General features: G+C 40.6%; 1 protein-coding gene across 4 annotated transcripts in view; it reads left to right on the forward strand.

Annotated features, from left to right (window-relative positions):
* Positions 1 to 26,675, forward strand: part of epha8 (eph receptor A8) — a 140,964-nt gene that overhangs the window by 3,487 nt on the left and 110,802 nt on the right. The window lies entirely within an intron of this gene.

Here is a 26,675-nt window from a genome sequence, read left to right on the forward strand (position 1 = left end):
ATGTAAAAGTATTGATAGTACAGATACATATATACGGTATGTCTAGATACATAAATATATATGTGTGTGGTTTTTAAATTAAATCTTTTCAAATCTGGCTTAGCTCAGGATGAGACATTTTGAAATGCTATTGCAGATTTTTTTAAATGGTACATGATAGTTATATAGCCCTTTTCAAGACACTCAAAGACTCTTTACAAAGTAGGCAAAAATGCAAAAAAATAAAATAAAATAAAGTGAAGAAAGGAGCATAAAGAAAAGGGGATTATGAGTTGCTTGAATGAGGATTCTCTGATGCTTTTAGAGAGTGACTTCAGTTGGGTGGGAGGGTTTTATTCCTCTTGTTCTACACATTCCTGCACAAAATACTCGTCATCGGTATTTGAATCTGCTTTCTGAAAAGGCAGCGCAGATGAAAAGGACTCCCAAAAAAGCGAGCAACAAATGCGGACCCGTCTCGCTGCAGCTCCCACATTTGTTGTGAGTGAATCACTTCCCTGTACGGAGATGGTGCTTCCCTGAGCTCCCCCCTCCTGTCTGCGAACGCCATCCCCGATTCAACTCCTGCACGCCGCTTCACACCGTCGCAATCCCAGTGCGAGCAGAGAGGCGTTCCTTCAGGTTGTTGTCAGACGGGAGAAACATAAAGACCCATGCGGTGAGCAGGACTCGCTGCTAATGAGCAAACTGTAGTGGATGATATTACCACATACCTCTGCTACAGGAGACCAATGGGGGGAAGGAGAGTTGGAAGCAGGGAACAATAAGCAGAGCAGAGATTATTCTTGCAATATTTCTTGGATTGAACACATTATTTAGAAGCAACAAGAGGAAGAAAGCGAAAGCTGCTGGGAGCTTCTATGGTGCAATAAATGGCAAAGACAAGTTTTTTGCCCTTTTTTTGGTTTTGATCGCAGCTGGTAGGCGGGTCAGATGCTGCTATTTGCATTGATACTTCTCATCAATGGAGAACCTGCAGCAACATCCCACGGACTTGTCATAATTATTAGCCTGGAGAAGAAGATTACCGCATTGAGAGAAGCATCTAAGCCATTAAACTAAAGGCTAAAGCCGCTTACGTCCCGTTCAAACACACTTGAACAGTCCCGCTGACAGGGAAAGATGTTTTCCTCCACCGTGTCTCATATTTCAGCTCCTAACGCCTCTTTAATTATGCCTGTTTCCACCTCCTCACCGCACAGAGCTGCCCAACTATGTGCTCAAGTCTCACGCATCAAAAATAGATCAGCGGCCTCATCGATCAGTCAGTCCGTCAGTGTGTTTCTTTTACACAAACATTCGCTTCATCTTCTTCTGTTTGTTTCGCTAAATGACTTGGAGCTCTAGGTTTGTGGTCAATGGTGAATAGAAGAGCACAAGGGGTTTGTGGTGAAAGCCCGTAGAGTTCTATTATAGCTAGATCTCACCGTAAAATAATGAGTTTTATTGATTGCAAATGACGACTGCGATGCATCACGTTGAAATTTATCAGAACGGTCTTTTTCCAAAGCTCTGGCTCTCGGTGTCACCTCAATAGTATCGGTTTTCGGTGTCATCCTGCAGGGGCTGAGCATGTATGTGGGAGCGCATTAAAAAACCAGAGAGGGCATGAACCTTTCCCTCCTTCTGTCTGCTGGTTTGTCTTAACACAGGTTTGCTGTCTGCAGGAACAACTCCCCTCCCCCCATCCACCTTTTCTTCCCCAGGCACCAGTCTTTATTGAGACATCAGCCTTGTTAGCTGGCTGTCGACAGAAATATAGGAGCTACCAGATCAATTCAGCTCCACCGGTCCTCCTGAGTCAAGCTGAAGCAGGCCTCAGAAAGCAGGAGCTTCTCCTGAGAACTTTCCACCCATTAGCTGGACCTGACGATGGACCGGCCAGAGTTCAGCTGCCCTGCTCGGCTCTGTGATCACAGCGGTGTTGTGAGTTCGTTCATGTTTCTCCGCCTTTGCTAGCATGTGGACTTAGAAGATCCCTCACTGGGCTGGATGAAGGGTAGAGCCAAAAAGAGTGAGAGACTGTTGCAGGCGATGCTTGACAGCTCTGTAATGGCCTGTTTGTGTTGTGTTAGCACATCCCTCCTGGAGAGAGATCTCTATGATGTCCCCTTCATGAGGACTGATGAATGGCGGCGATCGAGCTCTGCAAGCAGCAGCCGACTTTCCTCTGTTACAGAGGAACACAGGGTGTCTCAGAAACAAAAGAAAGGCTGTGTGATAGAGGGATGCACAGGAAAAAAAGAGGGAGAAAGGAGAGACGGTCATGGAGAGAGAACAAAGTGAGCTGAAGAAAGGCAAAGGAAGAGGGAGGCTGCTGTCTCAAATGCGTCTCTTCAAGTTCAATCGGCGGTGTCTTTATCAACACCAGCGAGAGAGTGTCTACCTGATAATTTGCCGCTCTCAATTCCCTCCAATCCATTAAAGGATTAAATGTTCATTAAGTTAATAGGAAGCCCAGCGAAGGTCTAATATGCTCTGATAAACGCTGGCAAACCTGCCAACCTGTTCCAATTGCTGCGGCAACAAAGAGCCATCCGACTAATAAGGTCAAACTCAAAGTTTGTGCTCGACTCACTTTGTGAAAACCACGTTTCCTGTGAGTCGCAGCGGCTCAAACACCATCCAGCTCAGAGGATGGACGGATTTAAGTCCTTTAAACTCAACGGTAAAATGGACTGCTGTTCTTTGTCTTTCAGATCAATGATTTTAGGTACATAGACTGATTGTCTGTCTCAGCTTTTATATGATTCTCAAAAGAATGACTCTCAATACTATTTTGGTTGAGTTTAGTTCAATTAGTTAAAAGTACTAGGATTAGGATTGGATTCTGGATTCACAGATTAAACTCACATCGATCCAATCCGAGGCTCAACCTTTGGATCACCTTTGTCCTTGTATGGAATCATTCCTTTCCCCTTTGAAAAGTTTAGCAGAGAAACGGATTTTTCTTCATTTTTGTACCTGCTGTGTTGACATTGTGCATATCAAACTTCGGAAAATCCCATGTTGCTTTTCTGCTTTTATAATGCTCAGAATTACTTAAAAGATCCTCACTGTTATTTCCCATTTAGCTAGCAATGATGATTTTCCCCATATTTCCCTATAAGTAAAATGAATAAATTATACCCTTTTTATAAATGTGTTCCTTGTTCACTCTTCCACTGCAACAGCACATGTGATAATCAGTATGTGTCCCTATAGACTAGAGAAAAGGTGAGAACTACTGTTATGTATTGTACTCAGCTTATTATTAAAATTAGAACTGTTGTAGCTGTGATGCTGGTGTTTTAAAACGATTTATCGGAGTCTCTGTGCCTTTAAAACAGCATCTTAGATTGTCAGATTTGATTCAAATCATTCGATTTACGAGTTTCTTGTGATATTTTAAGGGTTAAAGGCACACTGCTCCAAGCTATCTTTCCTACAAATTAAATGATAGAATCATATACTGAAAATGCAACTGTATTCAATACATTCTGGCATTTTGGCTGCTTCAGCCTGCATTGGTTTGGTCTGACTCGGAGCTTAAAGTTTCTAATATTAGTGAACTTTAGAGAGATATTGCTTTGTAACCTACATTACTGGGCCTGTTTGCTGACTTTATTGTTCTTTTCTATTTGCTCCACTGTGGTGCTGCATCACGGTGAAACATTTCAAGATTAAAGAAGTACAGCTGGAAGCATACGTTGATGTTGTTCCCATTTAAATGCCTAGCAGTCAGATCAGCTGCTGATGTCTTGAATTGGTGAAATGAAGGGAAAAAATCAGCGTGCTTGTATCTTATAGTTACAGTTACCACCATTGAGTCGAAGTTGCATTGTGTCACTTTGATCTAGTGATGATTATATGACAGAATATTTTATTTACATGATTCTGAACGTGCTTGTAATATTTGCAATCAATCTTGCTTGAATTAGGAATTTAAAGGCTAAGTGAGCCAAAACTGCTGATTATTCAGCCTAAAATGGTAAAAACATGAAGATCACGATGTTATTCCTGGCATATTTTTAATTCGACAGGTTTTTGGAATCTTCTGCTAACCAATATGTGCTGTTAATGTTGACAAGCCACATTTTTTGTAGTGCACTAAAAACTATTTGGAATTTAGAAATGTCTATCTGGACAGTTAAATATAGTTTACCTTCATAAATGTATGTTTCTAACATTTCCTTCATTTGTCACTTTAGTATATGATGTCTTTTTTAGATTTATAGCTTGATTTTTCTGACTTAATTTCTTCTTAACGTCCCAAAGACATATACTTCATGTCTTTTCTGTGATAGTGTCTTGGCAATAATTCTGATTCTGCATTAAAGTCTCTGAGAACATATGATCGCCTTCTTGCTGGACCTCCTCGAGCCAAACAACATATCAACTTCATTGATGAATTTTGAGCTTGTCGTCAACATTTGGATGAGGGCTCACATAGAAGACAGAGTTCATGGTGACGGATTTTTATATCCAATTTTCTGAGATGGTAACGCAAGGCTCCACTAATTTAAAAGCTAAATCAGTCACATACTTGCATAAAATAAATGTGCTAAAAAATGGAGAGACTTTTATGTGTAATGTCCTCCGCAGTTTGAACATAGCAGGCGACAACAGTAAAAGCTTGTACAGATGTTAACTATCTTGTGCTTTGTTTGTTGTGCAAGAAAATGTTCCTAACCACTTCTGATGCTAAAAAAGTTGCTTACCGTGGTCAGTGTCAGCGTTAGCGTTAGGATGGAGCACACATGATTATTTTTACTCTGACAAGGAATGCAGCGGAGTTATGTGACGATCAGCGTACGTTGTCCGTCTGTTTGTCTGTCTGTCTGTCCGTCTGTTAGCAACATCACTCAAAACAGACAAATGGATTTTGATGACATTTCAGGAAGGTCAGAATGACACAAGGACCAAGTGATTAGATTTTGGCAAGTTTGTGACTTATAGTCTGGATCCACGGATTGTTAAAGATTTCTGATCATTGTGAGATAGCATCACTGCTTCACTGTAACCATGACAACAAGTGAACACTACATCAACTGCCTGCTGACGATCACATGATTGTGATCCTACTACAAATCCACCGCTGTGGACTTATCGGAACTATCCGTCAGAAATGATACAAGGAACAACTGATTAAATTGTGGAGGTGTTTCCGAGTCCATCAATTCCCACTGCCTGCTACATGTTTAGGTCACGTGATTTGGTATCCGTACATAACGTACACATGAGTAACACGCTTGTGCTCAGCACAAGGTCATTTTGTTTGTGGGTTTGTCTAATTATATGGTCACATTCTATGCAGCTGTAATTCCTTATCATCAACAACTAATAAATAACAAATGCTACATTCCTAAAAAAAAAAAAAAGATGTATTTCTGACAATGCCATATGGGGAAGCCTTGGGGAAACCTTGACGGAGAACTGTGCTCTCTCAGTGCTTTTCTAGTTACATTTGTCTTAAAAATTACTGATTATTCAGCCACAAATGGCAAAAACATGAAGCTGGTCATGTTCTTGTTTCCCGAAAGTAAGCACTGGGCACTTATTATCAGTGTTAATGGGTCAAATTTTTGTTTTGCTGACCCTAAAATATGACAAAGACAAGAATCAGAATCTGTCTCTGTGAGTCTTTTTCAGGTAAACACTGACTTGTTCATGCAAAAAAGCTTGAATTCGCATGACATGCAGGAGGACGGATTCCTCCGTGAGTGCGGCAGGTAGGCCAAATGCTCATGTATGATGTAGCAAGCGCCAAAGCACCTGTGATGCAGGCTGATGGATCTCCTCCAGGGCCTGTTTCCATAAGGAAGAATGCATTTACACCAGTAATCTGTCCATCTATCACAGCCCTGATGCAATTAATATCTGGCAAGGAGGAGGGGAGATGGGGGGGGATAACTCATCTCTCAAGTGATGAAAATTCAGACACACAAGTGGCACATATGTGCGCATACACACACTCACACTCACAGACACAATACACAGCTAACCGAGTTACATCTGTGGGATGATATTAATGTGGAGCATTAATCTAAAGGAAACAGGAGTGTTTATGAGGTCTAACTTAAAGATAGATTGCAGAGAAAAGGGAGCAGCAGGAGAAAGTGAATAAATCAAATGAAGGGTATTTTAGCAAAAGTTTGTAAAAGTCTATTCAATGTCTTGCATCAGCGCCTGGCCTGTGAGTTACCTCTTGCTCAGTAACCTCAGCATTAGTGGGAAAAAAGAATGTTAAAAACAGCGTCTCCTTGTTCGGAGGACAGGCATGTTTATGCAGTAAATGAAGCCTTAAGAACCTTTGACCGTCCTGACTCCAGCACTGTTTTACAGCAGATTCATCATCATCCTCAGATACATCCAGAACATGGAGTAACACAAGCAGCTTATTTCTAGCTGCTGTGCTGATATGAAGTCCTACAACCAAATTTCTAACAAAGTTTACTCTAAAATGTAATTTGTAGCACAGTCTTCGAAGCTGCCAAGGCATTGTGCCACCTGTGAGCAATTATTGTAGTTTTACTGTTTTTTGACTGCTTTTCTACTGTCTATCCTCTTCCAGTACTGTTTTATCACTGCGTGAATATCTAATCAAGGCAGTGAGGTCAAGACAAATACAGAAAGTAGACAAGATAAACTATCTCATGGTTTATTCTGGAGCGTTGCCAGAAATGATTACACATAAGAACATTGATTCAAACTGCAACAGTGGAGTCTGAGCAGAGGAGGAAGACTAAGATCTTCTCCACTTGATGTTTAATGGAACGACTCAGCGACCAGCTCTGCCGACGCAGGAGTCCAAACGCTCCCGTTCTGCTCTCTGTTCTCGGCCATCATCTGTCTTGAGTTCAGACGTGGCCCGTTTTAAATGCATAAACGCGTTCATCTGCTCGCACTGAAACTAGATTAACAACAAAGCCCGTGAATCCCTGCGAGGCCTCGAGCTGAGAGCGAGTTGGTGACTTTTCTAGCTCCAGTTAGCTCCGCGGCGTAACTTTCGACGCTCTGACACACCGCCTACGGGGGAAAACAAACACATTAACGCAGCAGCATGTCGTCACATCCAGGACGAGGAACTGTGCTTTGATACCGAGTCGTGCGCCTCGGCTCCTGCTGCTGATGCTTCTGTCCTCGGCTGCTTTATTCAGCGATGATAATGCTGCCCAGAGCCACTGGATCGTGTTGCGTTCATTCAGTGCACAGCATCGGGAATTTAGCCTGACTGAGCCGCAGATATCACGGACGGAAAAAGTAGTACAGGTGCACGTGAACACTTAACAGAGGGCAAAGTGTTGATAAACTTAATCCTGTGTTGCTTCTTGTCATGTAGTATGTGGTATAACATGAGGAATCTAACAACTGTATGTATAGCAGATAAAGATCTAAGAGACATACCAAGATCTTTTATTTATTCAATATATCTGAGTTAGTATGTTCATAGCAGGTGAAGCTGGTGAGTAATGGAAGGCTGGGAACTGCTAGAAATGACCTCAGATGGGATGAATATGTAGCCTGGAGCTCTTCATTTTGATGTTTCAGCAGTGGAAGCTATTTAGAAAATTAACGTCTACCTTTGGGCTCAAATAATTACTCGCTGTAATAAAAAACATTTTCAATATATAATTATTTCATTTATGTATTTGTAAGAGATCATGTTCAATATTGAACATAAATGTTACAATCTGATATATTTTCTCGAGTTAGCTTAAACCATACTACTACTACTACTACTATAATAATAATAATTTAGAAATGTTAGCACAATATAGCACAATTCATGCAGCAAGTGCAACTCAAGTGTTTTATATAAAAAACACTAAAATAAGAAGAAAAAATTATGATAAACACAAGATAACCAATACAATACATATACAATACAATAAAATGACTCTAAATAATAATAATAAACAAGTCTGAAACAAGAAAGTTACAGAAAATTCTATAAAACTACAAATAACAGCGTTCTTTATACTGTTCTATGCTAGCCCTGTTTTAGCTCACTTATTTGATTTTAGTATGGTGCTACAGATTACTGCTTTTCTACATTTAGACACTGCAATTCTTATATATTATGCCATTTTGCTCATTTCTGTGAAATATCTGGTGCAAGAATTTTCCTCAGGATTAATAAACTGTATCTCAAGAGCTTAAGCTTTTATGTCAAGCTAACGACTAAACCAGATGCTCTGAAGGCCTAATCTCTGTACATTTTTGTTTTATTCTGAACATATACAAGAGTCAGAGGATGCCAGAGATCAAGAAGCTTCCAAACTAATAACATGTCAGATAAAGGAAGGATAACATCATCACTCAGTGCCCATGAATCCTCCATAGTTATCCTTTGAGTCGCAGTTGTGAAATAATGTCTTGTATATATTTGCTCATCTTATAGCATGTATATGTTTAGCGTTAGTATGGCCGTGTTACTAAGAAAGTTCGGTGATAGTTTGCCCAATAATATTAATAGAATGAGAACCTGTTTTATGCCATTTTATTTAAGTCACTGCTGTTAACAATTTTTTTGAAATTTTCTGCTAAGATATGGCTATTAATGACGACAAGACATCTTTTGTTGTGCAAAAAACATATCTGTAAAAAAGTTTTCCTTCATAAATGTAAGATTTTAACGCTGTTTCTTGGTGCTGTTTGACTATAGATTCCGTTTTTTGGATTCCATGGTTGTACAGTCATACATCTACAAGTGGAACATTTGCTCTCTTGTGTTTGTACTTTTTTGTAGTGCAAAATAAATGTTATTAACCACTCGCTGATGCTGAAAAAGCTGCTTCCCCTGCTATTCTTGTACTATTACAGTATGTCCGTATTAGCATGGAGCATACATGATTATTTTTGATTTGCTCTCATTGCTGGTTAAGTTTGTTTAAACATTCATGCAACAACCTTTGAAGTGTACTGCAGATGATAATTTGCTTTGAAAAAAGGATCAAAATGTCCTGGTGTTTGTGTCTCCTTGAGTGATTTCAGACTTCATTCTCTGTCTGCACTCATGTCGGCTCTTTCCTACTGAACTACAATGTTTCACGATTCTAAAAAAGACTCCCATAATTTCCTGAACAAATGGGCTCTGTATTTTTTATGCCTAAAAAGGAAAGGAGAGAGATGCAGGAAGCAGGCTAATGCATTCATTGTGAACTACTTTCTGCTACAAATAATGCACACTGGGTAATATTAATGGCAGCAGGACTCCGTGTTAGTCTTGACATCTGTAATAGAGGTGAGCTGGCACATAGGCTTACATTTCTGAAGACTCTCTAATGTGTCTCAAACTGTTTTAGCGCAACAATAACAGAAACACAGCGTCAAAGAGCGAAGTCTGTGATGATGGACAGATCACCTCAACTCCAGATAACCTGCTGTAGAGTCTGACAGGAAATAAAAAATTGCACCAAGTCAAGCAGTTACAGCACAAATAGTCAATAACTGTCAGTGCATAGTGTCATATATTCAGGTTTTTCCTTCTAACCTTGTAGCAAATGTTTCCTGACCACACAGCCTGGAGGCACTGCTCCAACTAACTAGTGAACCACTTACACTTTATGTGCTACTGGAAGTATTTTTTTAAAATAAAATGGAGTCATGACCACATACGGCACTGTGCAGTATGCGCCCCACTTTTTCACTGTCTATGCGTGCTGCAGTGTCTTCTCTCCCTGTAAGCGTGCACACTCCGGCAGAGCGGGCGAAGTGATGTGACCATGGCACGTTAGACACACTGACTGACAGTAATTATCGCCATTCATCATTAAGCATAAGCCAGGGATGATAAGAGCTCTTTATGTAAAATGTCAGCTCATTGAAATGATGAAAATGATTAAAGGGCATCAGTGTAAAATAGAGACGTACTTGCCTGCGCGAGGCCTGAAACGAGCTGACAGCGGAGGGGCCTGCGGATGGAGCGGAAAAATAAAGAATAAAAAGTAATTTTATTTATTAAAGAGGAAGGCAGGGTGAGAACTGCGCTGGTAGAGAAACATCACAAGGATCCGTGGACTCCGAGGCGCGAGTGGAGTCTGTATTGATAAAATATCACTGTCGTCTTGACTCAACTATTCTCTCTGCTCAGTTCAACACGGGTAACCTGTGCGTGAACTCTCCCCACCGTGGATCAATAAGTTGGGCCAGACTTTTCTTGGCTTTCGCGGCAGCAGAACCAAGTAGTGTTGTGTTCAGCCCAGATCTCCGCCAGATATCACACTCTGTCATCTGCTTTCACACTCCTCTGTCTCTCTCTTTTTGTTTTAAACCCCTCCTTCTTCTTCCTCACTGTCTTTTTTCCCCCCTCACCTCTCCTCTTTACCTGCTCTATAAATAGCTCTGCACGCCTCTTCTCCGCTGCGTCTATACCCCCTCTGGATGTTTTCCCCGGGGAGCCCAGGCAGGCCCAGGCAGCAGTATAGCCCGCTATTCACTCCTGCTGTCGCCAGGGAATTGAAGAGCCTCGCTGGCCCTGAGCATCCTCCACCCTCCATCATGCAGCGAGCATGATGCCTTGCAGGGATATACAAAGCAGGGCCCCTGTGCTCCAGCACTGGGAGCACCTGGTAAAATAAGATATGAGGGATTGGGCCGTGTTGTGCTGGCCATTGTAAACCAAATCATCCCGTCGACCCCTCCAGCAGAGGAGCAGCCACTCCAAACGCCCGCTCTTCCTGACCTAATCTTGCGATTTGAGAGAGGGGTAAACTGGGGCGTGTTTGCAGTGTATTCTGCTGGGTTTTTTGTATGTGGAAAAAGCGCTGTCTCTGGTGTATTTTGTGCTGATATTATGGAAAAAGGTGCACGCTGCACACTTTCGCGCTTAATTTCCATAGCAATTTTTGGATGGCATGGAGGTGATGATGAAGATTTGTGCTGTTGTGTCTCCAGTTTAAAAATACTTGAAGGTTTCAAAAAAAATTTTGGGATTTCTGTGTATTTAACTCTGCGATAAGCCTTTCAGAGCGTTTTTAGAAGAGCCCACGATCAAACACCATTTAAAGAAATGTTCTCTGATTAGATCGTGTGTTAAACCGTGTCATCGGTTTGTCCCATGCCAGCCTGACAGCGGTACCTCACTGAACATATCAGGATTCTCCGCTGTGCTTCTTGTCTCCTATAGCATTGATCTGGTAAAATCAACAAATCAAAAATGCATGAGCCACGTAACGATTTCATCAAAAAGTATCAGGCGTGTTGCCGAGTCCTTTCACTCCGGGATAAAGCTAGAAAGAGTTTAGTGCACCAAACAAATCAAGTCTTCTATCCTCGTTCCCTGTCTGTCGGAGTCCCTGGGGGTTCCTGCTGCTGTACGGCGGGTTTGTTTACTTATAGTTTTATGGAAAATAAAGGTCAAAAAATGGATTTCTTTGTGGGTGAAGCCAACTTAAATTTAACCACATTCATTGGACACTAACTTGCATCATTTGCATGATGTATGCTGATGATGATGCTCTTTGTCAGACTTGATTTATTACTAAATTTGCATTATAAGAATGTGTTATGCTGATGATGATGCTCTTTGTCAGACTTGATTTATTACTAAATTTGCATTATAAGAATGTGTTTGTTCACATTTTCACCTAAAAATTATGTTCCACTGGTATATTTTGATGCAATGGACAGCATTCTTTGATCTTTAACTATAGCACTGCAAAAATAATCATTACAAGTCCCTACATATGTTCTGTTAATAGCAAAAAAAGTGTAGATAGTTAAGTTCAACGGGTCCCAATCTAAGTCTCAGGCCCGGTTAAAGGGTCACAAGATAAATCTGGAGAGACATGAGATGATTAACCCTTCCTGCTCTGGTGCTTTGTGTCGATTCTGTTATTAAAACACGAGTCGCCATTTTGCAAAGGAAACCCAGCGTGACTCATTCAGATGAAAAGGCCACGTCGTTCCATTGTGACTAAAATGGAAGCAGCGTTAGTTATGTTTCATTTCTGTTGCGTCACGTCTGGTAGAGTTGAAGTTTGAACGTTTCAGAACGGGTTCAACAGCATCAGGGTTGACTAAGTCTGTTATTTGCTCTCAGTTTGACCTCCTGCACCTAAAATCTAGCACTGAAACCGAAACACTATCTCTTCCAGTCTGTTTCAGTTTTCAAATCTCACTTTGACTTTAGCTTATTTTATTTCCAGATTCTTCCTCGTACTGCCTCTGAGCCAGGAAGCCCAAAGTTTGGTTTTCTTCAGTTTGAATATTAATTTTTTGATCAGTATTGGATAATTTTACTTCTTCAGGGCTTGAACAAGTATGAGAAATGGCTCCAAAGGAATTGTAAAGGACACAGAGACATTTGAAACTCAAAAAATACAAAACTTAAACTTATCTCTGGGCTAAATATAAAAAATTAACTAAATATGTTCATGTGGTTTCTGCAGCGGGGTTAGATTAGACCACCGACATATCAGTGGCCAAACAGCACCTCTAAAAAAAACCTAACTATATTTTTCAATGTTTGTTTCTACAGAAACTTAAGAGTAAAAGCTAGATAAATACAGAAATTATAGGGACTGACTTTTTTAGACCAGACTGAGGCACACAAGTTCTTCTGGTTTCCATATAAATGAAACACATATTGAAATTAATATTTCTGATACTGTGGTGTAAAAAATGACACCAAAATTAAAAAAAAATAATTACGTGGCCTTCCCTTAGATATGCTCATTCCGTTATTTCCATTTCCATTTATCACTTAAAACCTGGACATTCTCGTTCACCGAACAAACGCAGGCAGGGTTCAGAGGACGAAGATGAAAAGTTGAAAACAAAGTCTTCTTTGAGTGTTATAATAAGTCTCTCAGCAGCTTCCTCTCTCTGCTCGTCTCTGCTGCTTTCTCGGCACCGAGGACAAAATGCTTACACCACAGCGGAGACGCTGGAAAAAAGAAGGGCCTCTGGGGAGAGAAACTTCAGGGAGAGTTTGGGGAGAGAAGAGATGGAGAGGAGGAGGAGGAGTAGGAGAAGGTTAGTGTAGGTGTTGAGGTAACGAGATAAAGCTTTAATGATCCCTGTGGGGAAAAAATGTACCACTGCAGCAACAAATACTAAGGAGATACATCATGAAAGGAAGAAAAAAGGAAGGAAGGATGAGTAAAATAGAAGGGAGAAACCATACCAATGCACCACTGACCCAACCCCTGTTTTTAGGCAAGACATCAGGGAGAAAATGAGGATATATAGAAAAAGAAGATGAGATTTATATAAGATAAAACGTAGAAAAGCTGAGGAGAAGGAAGGCAGGAATGTACCAGCTACTTGAAGCAATCTTTGGCAAACAATGTTACGATTCTCATCCATGTGTTACTGTTACATCGCTGGCCGTGGTTTTCCACGCTGAGTGGGCTTCCTCTGGTTTCCTGTGACCATATGAGCGGATTCATCCATGTGTTTATAAGCGTGTGTGGACATTGTTAGCTACTACTACGGTGCACCAGTTCTTCTAGTGTTTTTGGCATTTTATGACAGCTTTAGCAACATTAGCCTCTCCTTCTGGACTGGAGGAGGTCATGTAGCCAAAACAATTTGGCCAACAGAAACACATGTACACCAACTGAGCACCTTAACACTTTATTAGCGACACCAGTATATCATCTTGTTTGAACAATGAACTTATCAGCCAGTGTGACAGAAATGCTATTAATAAAATAGAGCAGATAAGGTCAGGAGCTGGATCATGTGAACAGCAAAAAGCAATAACGGTTTGGGAAAGACAGAAAAGCTTTGATATATACGATGTAATAAGCCTTTATTAACCCCACAGTGGGGAAATTTGCATCATTACAGCAGAAGGAATAGTGCAAATATTTAAGAAATATCAGTGAAAAATACATCAAAAATACACATAAACGCTGGATCACATTGTCCAAACTCCTGTGGATGTGGAAATCACAATATTGCACCTATCAATGGTACCACACAGGTTCTTTCATGAGTAGAAATACTTCTTGAGAAGAACAATATTGCTCAGATTTGTCTATAAGTATGAAAGAAATTATTCTAGTATATGTAGAAAATAGTATATTACTATTTTTGTACTTTTTAGCTACTGCATTTCTTGTGTTACGTCATTGTTTTCCAAAGAATTATCTGGCACGAGGATATTTTTTGGGATCAATAACATTTTATCTTATCATATCTTATCTTAATAACAATTCAGTTAACTACTCTTTACAGTTCAGCATCTAGGAGGATGGACATGTGAAGCCTCAGTGGACACAGATACGCCAGCACTGGAAAGCTACTGATAGGAAACTTTATTGTGGTCTGATGAATTTCCCATTTCTGTTCAAGCTGCAGTTAGCTGGTCAGAATCAGAAGCATGAAACCCTGCTATGTATTAACAGCTCAGGCTGCAGGTGGAGGGATGTGTTGGATGCTTTCTTGGACACCTCAAACTATTTCATGGCCTGCAGACTATCTGAGTAATGTTTCTGATCAAGTGCCTCCCTTTATGGCAACATTTTACCTCTTTCAACTTTAAGCACCAGCTGGGGTCGTAGTCAGCAGATCTGAGTCCAGTAGAAAACATCTGGGATGTAGTAGAAGAGGAGCTGCTGCTAATGTAGAGTGTAGTGTGTGAAGTAAACAGAAAATCAAAGTGTCTTAAAGTCCAATCTGGATTAAATGACTATGATAAGATAAGCTGCTGAACCTTGATCTTTGTGTTTTAGTCACTGATGTTTAAAGCTACAGTTGTGCAGGTCCATCCATCCATCCATTCTCTATACAATGCTTAATCCTCATTAGTGTCACGGGAGGGCTGGAGTCTATCCCAGCTGACTTTGGCTGAAGGCAGGGGACACCCTGGACAGGTCACCAGTCTGTCACAGGGCTACATGTACAAACAATCACACTCACATTCACACCTATGGGCGATTTAGAATAGTCAGTTAACCTCAGCATGTTTTTGGACTGTGGGAGGAAGCCAGACACCCGGAGAAAACAAACGCATGGACAAGGATAACACACAAACCTCATGCAGAAAGATCCTGGGAAGAGCCCAGGGACGGGAACCAGGGAATCTTCGAGCTGTGAGGTGGAAAGTGCTATACCACATCCACTGGTGCAGCCCAGTTTGTCAGGTATTTAAGGGAACAGATGAACTATGTTGTGTTGGGGGTTGTGCAGTGGATTGGTGGTTAGCTACTTTCACCTCCAGCTAGAAGATCCCCGGCCTTCGCATTCCAGCCTTCTCGGGATCTTTCTGCATGGAGTTTACATGTTCTCCTGTGCATGTGTGATTTTCTCCAGTACTCTGGCTTCCTCCCACAGTCCAAAATATATGCTGAGGTTAATTAGGTTATTCTAAATTGTCCGTAGGTGTGAATATGAGTGTGATTGTTTGTCTGTATATGTACCCTCCAGCTCCCCGTGACTCTAATGAGCGATCAAGCAGTGCATAGATGATAGATGGATGGATTTGTGTTAAAAAAACCTTTAGATTTTCATGATGACTTGAGATTGAAGGGGTTTTTTTCTACTAGAGGTATTACCTCCCCTTTACACTCTCAACAAACTGTAACAAAAACTTTCACTATCTACAAACCTGGCAGGTTAAATTCCTCATAAAAGCACTTTATGTCTTTGCCTCCTTTCTAACCTGGTAGTTCAATGGACTCTGCCATGTTTTCTGCTGTTAAGACGTATTAACTCCTGCATGTCTGTAACCTGCATCCCTGCTTCCACCCACAGCCTCTGGATGCCATAAGCAAAAGAATGCTCTGCAAATAGTCTGAAACAGTGTTTGTCACCCGAGATTAGTGATGAGGAGAAGAACACAAACTACATGTGAAACTGAATCTCTTGACTGATGAGAAGGTTGTGATGTTTGACCAAAAGGGAGCAGACATTATTTGTAAGAAGTTACTACAGAAAGTAACTGCATGTTCTCCTGTGGATGTTGACGATTGTATAAATTACAATAATTCTACATTGGCTGTAGTGATATATTTTCAATAATTTTACTTTAAGCCTTATAATTAGCATGTTTTACCAGCATATATAGACTAATAAATTGTACATAAGACAAAATAATCTTGTATGACAGCAGAAGTGATTATGTTTATGAGGGGTCATAATAACTATATAAAGCATAATTGTGCAAAAAGATTTTACATAGAGTTTAAATTAATTAATGCAGAAAAAGACAATAAAATGTGTAAATAAATGTTTTTTAAAAAGCCATCTGGTTATGCCAACAAATAAGTAAATGCAATAAATTCACCTCTTCAGTTTATTCCTACATATAAATACACCAGCTTAAATTAGTTTAGTTCTGTATTTCAGGTGTATTTTAATCAAATCTTCATGACACAGGCTGTCCCTGCTCCCCGGGTGGTGTAGCCAAAACATAGTTTATTAACATAAAAACGCAAAAATAAATTAAGAAATGTAGGAATGCAGAAACACATTGTGAAACAAATAAATTGCAGAACTACCTAAATAATTTAAATAAAACCTGATTTATGAAAGTGAAGAAAGAAATCTTAGAAAATTAGTTTAGTCCTGTTCTTTTGAACTATCAAAATGTGGTGAATTTTTAAAATTTATTTTAGTATTTGGTTATTTATTATCACATTTATTTAGTCATTTTTATCCTTTATACAACAGTGCAGTGTCTTTTTATTCCCAGCTAATATTTAATGACGCTGCTTGGTGAGCATCATGGCGTCGGAAATAAATGATAATGTGAGAAAAACAAGTGTAAATAAGCAGTAAGAAAGCTGGCACAGCTTGTCGTAACATATGTCAGGTGTGTGTGAGCATTGCAGCAACACAAAAAACGTTGTTTGGGTGTGAGCCCAGCCTGGAGTTCTGCTCCCATGTGTTGTGGTTTATTTACAGCCCATTTGTCATCCACAAAGCCACATGATTTCACTCCCCTCTCTGTAAAATGAAAAGGATTACAAAGTGGCTGAGTAAACTTTGCAAAAGTCAGTCTGGAGTTTGTTTCCTTTTTTGTGCAATGCACTGCTTAGATTTTGTTGGATAAGAATCACAGAAACTTGGCAGAAGCAGTTATTTCATATTAATGATGAAGGAAAAGTATAAAATGGGTCATGAAGGAATACTGACAAGTTATGCTAAAATAAGTGATGAGGAGAGAAATTTAACACAAAAATACATGGTTTTGAATATTTCTAGTGATACATTAAGTCGGAGGTGATGAGATGATATTCTGTGAGTCTGAAGGCTGACACCAGACAATTACACTGAGAAGTTTAGCATTTTGATTAAGCTGCCCTGTGATGCTCTATTTTAAACAAGCAAAAGTGAAAGTATGTTCATTTTCAGTGTTTTTCATCAAAACACACTGTTTTTGTGTCTCTGTGTGACACTCAATCATGTGTGCCTATCCTGATAAAACTACAAAATCTGTAGTTCCTGTATTTTAGTGTTTTATTTCATCCTGAGTGCATTTTTGGTGCAGTGCTACATTTGTTGGCATTTTACCATCACCAGCTGTCAACCAGCTGACCGCTTCAATTGCACCAGTCACATGTTCTTCCGTGTGCCAAATATATAAAAAGGAAGAAAAACTGTCCCCACACTGCTCTGCTCCCACAGAATTTTTTTTTAAAGAACTGCTGTGCAACGTTCCTTCCTCTGGCACTTTTTCTTGCACAAAAGGCTTCTTTAAAATCTTATATTGCATATAGAAAGAGAGTTCTTTAAACAGAGCAGATTTATGCAGGTGATCCACTCAGAAAAATGAAAAATAGAAGACAGTCTGGCACCCCAGAACAGAACAGAAGGAAAAAAATTGAAATAAAACTAAATAATATCAATATATCAAAGAAATACAAACAAAAGCATTGTATTTAAGTATACCTTTAATATTAGGGATGTCTGATATTGGCGTTTCTGCAAATAACCAGCCTGTCCTCAAACAAAAAACGACCACATAGGTCGTCTGTACACGCCCGTATTATGACCCAGTGTTACGTTTTGACTATGCAACCTCTAGCAGTTGAGTAAATATCGACACTCTGGAGTCGCAGGTGAAACGTCACCATGAACAAACTTTTATCTAACACTATCCCTGTCCCTATCCCTAACCCTAACCTTAACCATAACCCTAAACCCATGTTGGGAAAGTGAGGAAAAAGCCATTTTGCGACGGAAAAGCCGTTTCGTGAATTAAATCTCGTAATGCGTTCCTTTTCCCCGTAGGGGCGCTAATGTAAATACGCTTTCACGGGCCGTATTCCGGTGCATGGTGCATACGTCCGATGCGGTCGTATGAATTTGAGGACTTGTTGCAATAACTGATATGCTGATGTTGTCCAGGGCTGCACAGTGACGTAGTGGTTAGCACTTTCCCCTTGCAGCAAGAAGCTCCCCGGTTCAAATCCAGGCCTGGGCCTGGGATCTTTCTGCATGGAGTTTGCATGTTCTCCCTGTGCATGTGTGGGTTTTCTCCGGGTACTCCGGCTTCCTCGCACAGTCCAAAAATATGCTGATTGGTTACTCTAAATTGCACGTAGGTGTGAATGTGAGTGTGATTGTTTGTCTGTATATGTAGCCCTGCGACAGACTGGTGACCTGTCCAGGGTGTCCCCTGCCTTCGCCCGAGTCAGCTGGGATAGGCTCCAGCACCCCCTGTGACCCTAGTGAGGATAAAGCGGTGTATAGAGAATGGATGGATGATGTTGTCCAACTTTCAATTTCCGATTCCGATATCAACTGATACTGATACCGATATATGTGGGCTATTTAACTAATTTTAGGTAACATCACATATCTCCTACACATCAGGCCTAATTTATTGTGATGCCCCACTGGATGCATTCTCAAATGCAGCAAGGCTTTCTAAAAGTAAACATTGTCTGTACAAAATAAGAAAACTACTTAAGTTATGGAAAAAAATGCCATATGTATATTTTGAATTGTCTCAAACAACAGCTCACATTCTCCCTCTCTCCTTCCCTCTATGAATCTAATACAATGTTTCAACTATACAATTTTGAAAACTGTTGGCGAAATCGATGCATTTTTAAAAAAATCAGTTTTCAAAAAGGGCGATAACGATATCGACCGATATTACATTTTTATGCCAATATCGGGCTGATAACATCGGTGGGCTGATATTATCAGACATTCCTATTTATTAAATCCTTTAAAAATTCTTAATCTTTACCCAAAACATCTAAAGAAGTCTAGTATTCTCCGCCACAATCATGTTTTAGATCACTGTTTAGGGAGGTGGCATTTTTGGAAAACTTTACCTGAACAGTTAGAGGAATAAATAAAATGTGAAAATGTGCGTTGTTTTTGTTTTTATACCACAAAAAAGGGGGTTGATGGTTGCAGTTCAACAGTTCCTTTGGTTATCTGGGTTGTGTGTTGGAGTTGCGTTTCGTGATTCAGCCCCACATATGCTCTTAATTTGCAAAGTCATGATGAATGCATTTTCACATCTCCCAGTAAGTGACATCTTTCTCATCTAAAAATAAGCCTGCAGAACAGTTACACCTGAGGATTTCATTCGTTTTGATCGGGGAACTCTTGGGTATGGCAATCGCATGCCTCTGCGCTTCGTTCTCCTCGATTTGCACACCAAACCAACAATTTGCGAATGAAAGGAGTCATCCTTAATTTTTTTCCACCTTTCATTTCTTCCTTTCATGTGTCTAATTTAGTTCAGCACACCTCCCTAAACCTGTCGTCGAAAAAAAACACACACAATTGAATCTGTGAGGAGGATGAGGATGAGGAGGGGAGCACTGGTGATGAAAACAATTGTTTCAAATCATTTCATATTGGTTTGTTGCCGCCGTGAGTGAACAAAGACTCTTGTGTTCATTTTTTTTGTTGCTTTTGAACAGTAATAATTTATGTGGACTTGCTCTCATAATTGGCGAGTGGGGAATTGGTGTTAGGACTGTGGAGCAAATGTAAAAAAACAAAACTAGAAAGAATAGAAGATGGCTGTGTCTGTATGTGTGAGGGGGAAAAAAATAAAAGCGAGAAGGAAAGAGGGTTCAGTGCGTTTCGGCGGAGCTCCTCTCATCTCCGTGGAGGCTTTTATCGTCCTCCTCTGGTCGAGGCGCTGATGAGGAGGTTTACAGGAGAGGGGAAGACGAGAGACAAGAGAAGGAGACGCTTGTTAGAGGAGGGAGGTGTTGATGAGATAATTACACAGCTGTCACAGTGTCTGTCTGGCCCCAGAGCCCAGCGTCAGTGTGTGCCTTCATGTATGTGTTTGTGTACATTTGTCCGGCACGTATTGTTTTCCAGAAAGTCGCACATTTTTGATTGCCATTGCATGTCGCCTCCTATGTGTGTGTGGATGCATGTATATGTGCTATAGCGCCGTAGTGTGTGTGTGTGTGTGTGTGTGTGTGTTTAGACACTTGGTGTAGAATAATAGCTGCACTTTTCCCTTTGAAATGTATGACCGTGTCTTTTGGGGTGGAAATGAGGTTTTGAGCATCTGCTCTTTTCTGCCATTTCCTTCCTCTATAGTTCCCCCTTCTATGTGTGTGTGTGTGTGTGTGTGTGTGTGTAGGTGTGTGTGTGTGCGACATTGTTGTTGTTGGCTGTATGGAGTCACCGCAGGCACTGCAGGCAAACTCCACTTCCTCCAAGACAGCCCATAATTCTTCTGTGTTGACTTCAGACACATACACTCGCTCTGTCAGACTGCCATGACTACTGATAAGACAGAGAATGTGTTTGTGTGTGTGTGTGTGTGTGTGTGTGTGTATGCATGTGTCACTGCTTTTAAAATGCACTGGCAGGCCTAGCTGATTTGATACACGCCTGCAACATGAGCGCCGGGCCGCAGGCAGCGTCCACACACCAGTTTGCCCGCTAACCTGCCGGCCAGATGGAGTCGCGGGGGCGAGCGAAGGGAAAAGTAATGGCCGAGGAAAGTTGACCACCGCCCTGGGAAATATGTGGCGTGTCTCAGAGCGAGCGGGAACAACCTCTCGAGTTGGCGGACAGCTTTTTCATTTGGGCCGAGGAGTTGAGGGTAGAGAGGGTGAAGGAGAGAAATTGGTGGAGGCTGTGCTGGCGGTGCGATGGGGAGGGCTGGTATTGGTGGCTTGTGTTGTGTTATGAACAGAACAAAACTGGAACAAACTCAATTTCAAGCCTCGGGGTCCTCGAGGAGATGCACTCGGTGCCTCTGCCACCAAACAACGGCTTTAACCTCTCGGTTGTCAGAGAGTTTTTCGGGTTTAAACTCTGCTACTGTATCCTCATCAAGGTGTCATGGCGATGAATCAGTCCACAAAAAAGTAAGGATCGACTGAAATGGGTTTCCCAGGGCTGCTACCAATGCTGATTATTGATAATTAACTATGATATTTGGGACCGATAAACACTAAATGTTATATTTAGCAGAAAACCTGTCATTCATAACTACTTCTTCACTAGTAAGGGTGTCTATGACTGAATATGTAAAATAGAAATAGGAGTGATTAAATTCAGATGCTCTCCTCTGTTTATGTAGGATCGATTAAATTTGCTGTTATTCTGTATTTTCTTAATCTTTCATTGTGCTGTGACTTTAAATGCCTGTTAAGGTCCACGTCTTAAAGCGTTATTACTATTTTCCAGACTCAGATTAATCTGTGGCTGCCTTCTAACTTAGTCGCTAGCCATTAGTGTAGCATTAGCCACTGTGAGAGCAGCTAATTTCCTGGTTTGTGGCAAAAGCTTGTGTTTCTTGTTCAGTTTTTGATGTTTGAGAGACATTTCTGAGATCACAAAGTGACAACAGACAGACAGAGGAGGCTGAATCCGACCTGAAGTAGCGCATTTATCGATAATCGGCCAATAAAAATACCGATACCGATGATGCCAAATATCAACCATGATAATCAGCCAGGCTGATAATCAGTCTATCCCGACTGAAAATCCTGTTAAACAATTCTGCTTGCCGAAAATGAGGTTGAAATAACTTGTCCAACAACACAGAGGTGGGTTGTTGCTAATTACTGCCTGTCCTCTGTTTTATTCACACAGTTCCTGTCAAATTAAAGCAAAACACCAGACATGCTGCAAAACCCTATCACTTATATACAAGTCATAATTCAGGCAGCTAGAGCAAATTAGATAAATGACTCCCACCACCTTCAAAGACAGAGGGATTTCTCATTTGAGTGAAAATTAAATTAATACCACTGGGAACGCCTCGTAAATCTTCACACGGTCTGTTGTGGCGATAACACGCCGCCTCACATGTTTTTGGATTCACGAAGGGGATTTGTTTGTCTTTTTTTTATTTTGTCCTTTAATAATAACTGTATAGCAGAGCAATATTCCCCTGGCGCTTTGAAGAAATATTAAATTCACTTGCACCAGCACGCAGCTTTCATTATGTCACTTCGGCGGACCGGCGTGCAGCGCTCAGAAGAGTGTAATTGGCAGCATCCATTTGTGACCTTGGCTGGAGCGCGAGGGGCCACCGCATCATCAATACGAGACAACGGGACGCCGGCGCCTCAGGGAGGGAGAGGCAGGGAGAAGGCTGGTGGACGGGGGGAGGGATGGATGGAGGGATGAGAGGATGGTGGCACTGCCATCTGTCTATGTGTTCTGACCCACTGCCCCTCTCAGCGGCCCGATGCCCAAATTAGGAGGAGTGACACAACGGCTAATTGCAACACGTGAGTGAAGCAACAGTCTGTGCACGCAGAAATTAGACGACCACGAGGCTTCACTTGGCAGGGTTTTTATGGAAAAGTACTCCCGTCTTATTGGTCTGCATCATGAAGTGGAGTTTCAGTACAGAGGAGTGCCTCATCTCCATTATGACATTATACACTCATCCCTTTTCCTCTATGAATTGTGGGTGTTCTTGACCCAGGCCAAGCCGCAAATTGACACTTCAGAGCAAAACATAAAAACTCTCTCTCCGATACAACCAGGCGCTGCTGAGTGTTGGACTAAACCGGATTGGATCGCTTTGGTTTTCTGCTATACACTCTGATGAACACCGTGTTCACTTTACTGTCATGTTACAAGAGTTCTTAAAGTTCATTACTTTTAAGAACGGCTGACTCCAGCAATTTGGAGCCACCACAGGACCAAACAGCCTAGAATAGTTTTAATGAAGTGATCTGCAAATTCTGCGTTTTTCTTTAGTTTTTTTCTCTAGGCATCATTTGTGTTGAAGGCCTGTCAGCCTACACAGGTGTTTTCAAGTGATTGTGGGTTATTAGATCTATCTTCAGCCTGAAACTGGGCAGAGCTCAACACAATTACTGCATCTGCCAATACCGCAGCGGTCGACCCGCCACTTTGGTCGACGTTGAAAGAACAATTAGATGGATTACCTGATTTTGCAGACATTCTCTTTCCCCAAGAAATGAATTCTAATCAGTCAGATGCCTATCAGGTCAAAACGGCAGCTATTTGGTTCATTGGCAAATATTAGTATGATAAGACACTAAACTAACATCTTAGCGATTACCTTCTAAATACAAACATGCTAACATTAGCTCGTCCAAAATATAGCACAAATCTTAACAGAATTTTGGAACAAGCCACAAAAGAAAATAAAAGTGAATGTGTGTCTATTTACCACTGTTGTCTGGATACTAAGAGATCCAAGTTATCTGTTGGTGGTGTTGATTTTCTCTGTTGGAGTGGAAGCAAAGCCTATTTCCACTGAACTTTTCCATGCAATACATCAGTTTTTCTAATCTAAAAGTAAGAGTGTAAAACTTTTTGCATCATTTCAAGTGTTTTTTTTTTTTTTTAAAGCATTTCCACTTATGATATCTCATAGGCAGTTACAAAATGCACATTAAAACAGGTAGATTAAAACACATCATTTATTGTTCTGGACATAATTGCAATTATAGATTAGCTGTGTCTAAATACAATACTCCCTTCACTCTGTCTTTATTTGTGTTTTCAGGCGGTGTTTGGGTAAATTTGGGCACCAAAACTACCTGGTTAGGTTTCAAAAAGCCACAAATCCCCACAGTTAAAACAAGTTACAAAGCTTCATTTTGTACTTTTCCAGGGTCATGACTTATTCAGAAAACGGCCGGAGGTCACCGATGTTATTACTTTCTGTTTATCAATGTTTTAGAATGGATGATAATGTCTGAATCGAGAGAGTGCATCTTAATGTGTTGGTGAAGTTTCTGAAGCTGGCACGTTATTCGTTTTTTCCTCAAACAACAAAGTTAGCTAACAAAGGAAGAATGTGCCAGCAGAACATCTACAAAACATGCACAAAAGCACATATTCAGAAATCCGATGTCACCATTTTCAGTTTGCAACATTTTGCAGATAATAATGTGATGCCAGAGTCTCTACCTGACAACTCATCAGTATGAGCACCGAGCATCCAGACATGAACTCGACCAGCTGAGGGGGAGGAGGCCAGGCCTTGCAGTTCACTTCCTGCTTGAAGGCAAAACGGCTGCATATCGTAGCTGTAACATGCAGGAAAGACAGGAAGACAGCAAGTGTCAGGCAGAAAGATGAAGGATGACACACGGAAAGCTAAGAAGTGTGATGTGTTTTCTTAAACTCATTCTAATATGGGGAACATCACTTGGATGCTTGACAAGCAGCCCTGGGGCAGAGATCATATTAGCTGGAAGTGCTGAAGGCATGAAACAGACAAACACACACCTGCTGGGACACAAAATATGGACAGTTCCAGTGGGTAGAATTAATGGTTCACCACGTTCTTCATCCACTTCCCTCATCTGTCCGTCTCTTTCTTGTAATGTCCTGCCACTCAGATGTAAAGGTGCATTCAGACAGATGGAGAAGTGAATTTTGGATGTAGGAAGATTGCGTACAGAACCAGCTGAAATATGCAAGCCTCAAACACATGGAAAGAAAATCAAGGTAGATAGGACATGTTTATGTGAATTGATAATGCTTTCGCTTAGGCTAAGGGGAATTTATGAACCTAATTATATAGAGACAAAACAGGAAAGTATGAAAATAATTAGAAAGTAATGGACTTCCTGGTGAGTTCTGAGCAGTCATACAGGGTTAGCATTCAGTTGGCAATTTATAGTTTATCTATAGTGAACAACAACATTGTTAGCTAAATATTAATTGCGTATTTTAAGAAAATTAACAAACAAGTTCTAATTTACACCCACTTATTTGAGACTCTTTAAATGTGTATATTGGCCAACAAGCACCTCAACCTAATAACTTCATAAAACAGACTCACTGGTAATGTAGAGTCACCGTGTAGTTCACTAACTAGTTACAGCTAACATCTGCTATTTGCAATGACATTTTCAATTCATCAGTAAAGCTCATTTTCAGCTAAGCTAATAAAGCTAATGCTGGTCATTATGGACTTAATTTAGCTTTTTTAACAGTCAGAAATGACAAAATAATTCTGGAAATTACTGCATTGCGTACAAGTATGCTAGCAAGGTTAAGTCAGTTTCTCTTAGCTGCTAGCTAGCTACAACTAGTTTATTTTTTGAAGAAAATAAACTAGTTCAAATGTTCAAATGTATGTGCACTTATTTTCGACTCAACTTAATAAGCAACAAGTTGCTCAGTTAATTAGCTTAATAACAAACAGAGAGACTAACAATGGAGAGTGTAATTCAGTAACTAGTTAAAGCTAACATCTGCTATTTGCCATTACATGTTTATTTTATCTCTAAAACTCATTTTAAGCTAAGTTAATAAAGCTAGTGTTTGCATAAATAAGCTAAAACAAGGCTTGAATAAAACAGTTAAAAGTAATGCTGGTAGATGTACTGAGGTAATACATATAAAGGAATAATAGAAAAATTTGATGAAAATGAATTACATCAACAATTCTGCACATGAAAGTGAAACACTTAGTCAAAATATTGCAAATGAAAACAAAGCATTACAAATGATAATGAAATATTACACATGAAACCGAAATAATATTACACCTGAGAAATTAAAATATAGCAGTAAAACTAACTAATTATGAAAAATAAAGACAGCAGTGCTTATATGTGCTTATGTTTGTCACACACTGGTGTTATATCTGTTACTGTGTTACTTCACTCAACAAAAATATAAACGCAACACTTTTGTTTTTGCTCCCATTTTTTTATGAGATGAACTCAAAGATCTAAAACTTTTTCCGCATACACAATATCACCATTTCTCTCAAATATTGTTGACAAATCTGTCTAAATCTGTGATAGTGAGCACTTCTCCTTTACTGTGATAATCCATCCCATCTCACAGGTGTACCATATCAAGATGCTGATTAGACACCATGATTAGTGCACATTATCCTGTTGCAACATGAGGTGATGTTCTTGGAAGTATGGCACAACAATGGGCCTCAGGATCTCATCACGGTATCTCTGCATTCAAAATGCCATCAATAAAATGTACCTGTGTTCTTCATCCATAACAGACGCCTGCCCATACCATAACCCCACCGCCACCATGGGCCACTCCATCCACAACATTGACATCAGAAAACCGCTCACCCACACGACGCCACACACGCTGTCTGCCATCTGCCCCGAACAGTGTAAACCGGGATTCATCCGTGAAGAGAACACCTCTCCAACATGCCAGACGCCATCCAATGTGAGCATTTGCCCACTCAAGTCGGTTACGACGACAAACTGGAGTCAGGTCGAGACCCCAATGAGGACGACGAGCATGCAGATGAGCTTCCCTGAGACGGTTTCTGACAGTTTGTACAGAAATTCTTTGGTTATGCAAACCGATTG

This window comes from Acanthochromis polyacanthus, chromosome 5 (assembly GCF_021347895.1).
Source record: "Acanthochromis polyacanthus isolate Apoly-LR-REF ecotype Palm Island chromosome 5, KAUST_Apoly_ChrSc, whole genome shotgun sequence".
Classification (NCBI taxonomy): domain Eukaryota; kingdom Metazoa; phylum Chordata; class Actinopteri; family Pomacentridae; genus Acanthochromis; species Acanthochromis polyacanthus.